Source organism: Triticum dicoccoides, chromosome 7B, assembly GCF_002162155.2.
Source record: "Triticum dicoccoides isolate Atlit2015 ecotype Zavitan chromosome 7B, WEW_v2.0, whole genome shotgun sequence".
NCBI lineage: Eukaryota > Viridiplantae > Streptophyta > Magnoliopsida > Poales > Poaceae > Triticum > Triticum dicoccoides.
In genome coordinates, this window is record NC_041393.1 from 256,332,214 (window position 1) to 256,337,672 (window position 5,459).

A 5,459-nucleotide genomic window follows, 5' to 3' on the forward strand; every position below is an offset into this window, starting at 1 on the left:
TAGTGTTGCACCATCGGGGCGCGTAAACATGGGGCCCACCTGTCAGCCCGTATATGAAAGAAAGAAATGGTAGTTTGAGTTTGTACTGTGTTAATAAAATAGGAGTACATTTTAGGGTGATCATACGGTCACTGGCTCACCATACAACTCCGTAATTTGTTGATAACACAATCAATTGACCAGTCAAACGGTCCACATTTAGCAGCGCACATTACCATAGGGCCCACCCGTCAGCGCGTATATGAAGGACAGAAATGGTAATAAATCAGTGGTCGGTGGGTATTCGAAGTCGTGAGACCTCTGGTTGGCAGTCGCCGGCGGTTGGGGGGCGTTGATTGGGCGGTAGGGTGGGGATCGTCGAAGAAAAAGCTCTGCACGGGGTGGCCTAGAGGGATGGCTGGTGCGGCAGCGGACCTGCGGTGGCCAATGTTTCGGGGCGGCGTGGCGGCGCGGGCCGGCCACGGGCGGCGGGGACCGGCGGTTCGGCCGGTGGTGGCTGGCGGCTCAGGGGGGGAGTTTGATGATAAAGTGGAGGCCCTTGATTTCGTATCCAACGGCTGGAAAATCTAATGACCAGAGATGAAAAAGTTAGTCGACTGACGTGTAGCCTCACCCCGCACGTACACATGCACGCACGCAAGACACACACGCATGTAGGAATGCAACATTGACACGTACACATAACGTACACACGCACGCATGCAGGCGTGCAACACTGACACGTACACATGCACTCATGAACACACGCCCATATGCACCCATGCATGCAACACTGAAACATACCCTTGAACGCACGCAACACTGGCACACATGCATGCACACAGCACACGACGCAAGATACATGCTCAACCTATACGTGCATGCACCCTTTGTTAAGGACATGGATTGTTACGGGTGTTAATCAATCTTATCTGTGATAAGCAGAACATTGATGTTTGCAGCGGTCTTTATGAATCACAATGTATCGAATGGGATATCAACATAGTAGGCTTATATACATGAAAAAGATGACATCACACTCAATGAATAATCATCGGTTTATGAAATGACCGCTTTTGACCGCCCTGGCCCACCAAAGGTTCCTCTGCCATGCGCTTCCTGCGTTGGGTCACAGACATGCAGGCCATGTACCCGAAGAGCCCACACGTCAGAGAAAGAATGGTGCGGTGTCCTAGGTTAGAGTCGAGGGCGCCACTCGCTGCATGCCCGGCTGAACACGCCTCCTTGCCGCATTCAAACGCCTCCATGAAACCCGCCCGTGTGGAAGCCGAGAAACCCCACTCTGGACACACGTCCATTCATGACCGGGCCAGCATTAAACGCAATGCCGGCCGAGCTCCTCCCGTCCGCCATCTATTTAATATCCTACTTAAATGAGGCCAAATGCCGGCGAAGAATCGCACACCTCCGCCGCTCCCCTATCTCCTCCTTCACCGTTTTGTCCACTCTCACAATGGCTTATGAAGAGTAGTTATTCCGCATCCAAGACGGCTGGGTAGCCCACCGGATACGAGCTATGCAGCTCGCTGATCCACCTCCCTCCCCTTGCCCGACGGAGCTAGTTGCCGCCCCAAGCCGGTGCGTTGTTCAGCAACTCGCCACTCCAGGCCAGCTCGACGAGGAGTGGCGCACGGGCGTCGCTACTGCCATCCACGCCGCCGCCTCATTCTGTGTCTCCCGTTTCTGTGGCTGAGACTCCCATGCCGGCGGCCGCGCCATGCAAGCAGCGACAGAAGTCGGGTGCGCGGAGAGCGACGAGTCGGTGGCCAGCGCCTCCGTGTCCACTGCCATCATCAAGGAGAAGTAGAACACGGGAGGCCGTCGCCGCTTGGGTCCCATGAAGGCCACCGCGGAGGCGACGCTGGCGTACACAGCAGGTGTCTTGCCGGATCCTTTTGTTGTGAGGACCTTCGTCGACCCCGCATGGGCTCCACGGAAGAGGGGAATGTTAGGATGAACTCGAGCTGGTGCCGCCCATGGCGAAGTAGTGGCCGGTGATGAACTCGAACTGGTGTCGGCCACCATCATCTTCGGCATCAGCCAATGATATCAGTTGGGTAGTGGGGAAGCAAGCCGTCCTTTGTGCTGAAGCATATACCTCCGGGGCTCTCGGCAGTTCGGCGATCGTGTTGCTGGACATGAGGAACACAAATCGATCGGCGGGTGACCATTTAGGCCAGGTATTATATAAATGTGCTGTCCAAAACTAGCACCGCGTAGTTCATTTGAATTTAATGAAATCCTTCATGTTTGTATGAAAATCCGGTATTTTGTATGATTTCCGTTGTTGTTTATATGAAATATCAGTTTGTCTACGTGTTTGCGTAAATTTCGTCCGGTTGGTCGAGTTACTGTCATAATGTGTGCGGCTACGGTTGGATGGCATAATTTGTGGGTCGCTGGTCAGTCTGCGGGTGGCTCGTGCGGCGTTGGAGGTTGCATGAGCACCCGAGCCATTCCTCGTTCATTGGTGGCAAAGGCACCGGTGGACAAAAGGGTCGCCAATATTTTGGCTACCCCGGGCAAGATCCAAATAGCCCCGCCCAATAGATTCAAATCCCTCGTTCATTGTGGATTTTTGCCATGTGTTGTTTTCATGGACTAGCAAGATGCTCGTGCATTGCACGGAACATCAAGATGCATTTTTTACAAACTCCCACATGCATGCAAGGGATAATTAATGTCCTCCTTTGCTAGTACCACGAGGCAAACACCATTAATATTGCATTGATTAGTGTTAGTGGCCTTGTATATCTGCAAATTGTAATTTTGATAGTGGCCCCTTGTATATAAAAATGGAGGGAGAAAGATGAGAGATAAGTTGAGGAGGAGTGGGGCGTGGTGGTGACTGGTGGTTGGACTGGGTGGAGGCATGGGGATGGACGACGCATTATGTCTATGTTTGTATCTCTCTCACATACACCCACGTAGGTGGGGGACGTGCACGAAGAGAAGAGGTGCACGCACGGTGCACATACTCCCGTCTCTTTCCCAACCACACCCACGCGGGTACACGGTGGAGCTCATTTCTGTACGAAAAGGCAGCCCACTTGGTAATTTGACATGTGTACTGGTTGTCGACTTGGTGGAGGGAGGATCATCTACCACGGGTGAACAAACAAATTGCGACTTGACGTGTTATTATAAAAAAGAGGCAAACCATGTGGGGCCTACCTTAGAGGCAAGGCTCTATACACTGGAGTACTTTTGATGTGTCCCGTCAACTCACAGAACGAGGAGAAGCTTGCTTAGTATGCCATCTCCCCCGCCCACGGGCGCAGTGGCTCGCAGGATGAGGTGAAGCTTGCTTACGAGTAGTAGTAGTACTACTACTTTACGCCTTACGCCCGCTCCCTCGCCCACGCGCGCAATGGCTTGCAGGACGAGGAGAAAATTTTACTACTCCCTCCGTTTGCTCCTCGTCCCTACTACGTACCTTTGTTAGAGAGATTATCATATTGTTTAGAATATATCTGTCCTTTAGTACTCCCTCCATTTACATATACAAGGCCACTATAAAAAAAATACATTTTGCATCTATACATGGCCACAAATAGTAATCGAGACAAAAGTTACTACTCCCTCCTTTCTAGTTTATGGCTCAATTTCAAAATCTCTCCAACCAAGGTAGATGGTGATTGGTCGAATTAATTTTGTAGTTTGCACAAGTAATTAGTACGCTCGTTTTTCTCAAGAAGTTATGTTTACCGAGGCATTAATTAGAACAAATGCATGAATGACCACTAAATTTCCATGAACTTCTACATGCATTGGTGAGTTTCCTCTTGACACTTCTTGCATCGGGTGATCTAATGCACCACGAAATCCAACATGTAATGGTACTACTACTAGTAGTAGAATTGAGACTTATCAAATGGAAAAACGAATGTTTTTTAGATGAGCCCTATAAACCCTAGTGGGTACGTACTCCATAAAAATAGATTTTTCCAAAACTAAGTCGCTCCCTTTCATGAATTCTATAGTATACTCCTCTGTCGACACTCCCTTTCATGAATTCTATACTTCCTGTTGCCGGCATGTGGGACATACAGCAACCGGGTCGATGTGTCAAGCGCCAAATAACAGTGCAGAACAGCAGGGCGGACGCACCCCACTCGTACCGGCCCAGTAGTAGCAATGAGCAATGAGACGTCAAATCACAATGCCGCACCTTCCCAGACGGACGAAGCAACCATTATTTCACACTTCGGTTTGCCATCATCTCAAACCACGTAGTATTGCTTCTGCCTCAAGAGGGACACGCGCATCGCCTTGGTACATCATGACACGTGGGACCACATGACAGGCCATGCTCCCCCCCGATCGCTCGGTAAAATCACCTCATTTTTACCATACTTCCTTCGTATCGGTTTACATGGCATGCACGTCGTTCTAGGTTGAGAATTTAACTGGCTATATATGTGATGAACAATACTCTAACCTTTTAAAAAATGTATATTTTTGTACAGTAGTAGTATCGATGGATTGTGCCATGGAGCAAAAATTGAAATTAAAAAAAGGTGGTACATATAGAGAGCGCTCGTCGCCAAATTATGCATATAGTACTATTAAAAAAGCTATAATGTGCTTAATTGGGGTGCTAAATTCTATTAAAGAAATACTAGTAGTATGTACATACTGAAGAGTTAAAGTAACGAGAAGAAATATAACATAGTTCTACTCGGGGCTCAGCACAACACACCCCTCAAATTAAACTAAGCACACCTCAAATTAAACTATGCAACTAATCCGGTAGACGCTGCATTAGAACCACCATGAGCAACGATATTGACACCTTACTCACTCGGAGTCCTCGTCCACGTCCTCAACTTCGTCCTTGTCCCTCTTCCTCTTGGCCGATACTTCTTTGCTTGAATCGCACACTTGGGTCTGGCTCTTCATCCAACCCTTGTAGATATTGAAACAAAGGTAGCCATCCATTGCAGCATAGTGGATGTGGTCTATATCTAGTACATTCCGCTGCCATGCATGACGATGAAACGTGTAATGAGGTTTCTCCAGTTTACCATACGAAGGATGAACCATGGCTCCTGCCAGGGTCAGCATTGAAGGCTGGCCACCGGAGGGCAGCAGCCGATTCTTCTGGAGGTCGAAGGGGTTGCCTACAACAAGGCCTATCCGACCCAGGACTTCTTTGTCGTACGTAAAGTCTACAGTAACGAATTTGACTAGGTTGCTCTCGAGGAAGTTCTTAAAATCCAGGCATTCAATGTCGGCATGGCATATGTGGTAGACCAAGCATAAGTCATGCACGCAAACCTGGATCACGGCGGGCTTCTTCCTTGCTTCGTCCTTTAGATCCTTCTCTCGTCCCAGGACTGTGGTGTACTCAACATCTAGCCCAGCGACCCACTCATCATCTGAGTTTTCGAACATGCGTCCGAAGCGAGAAAGGCATCCTTTCACCATCGTGGAAGAACGGGTGTAGATGACGTCGA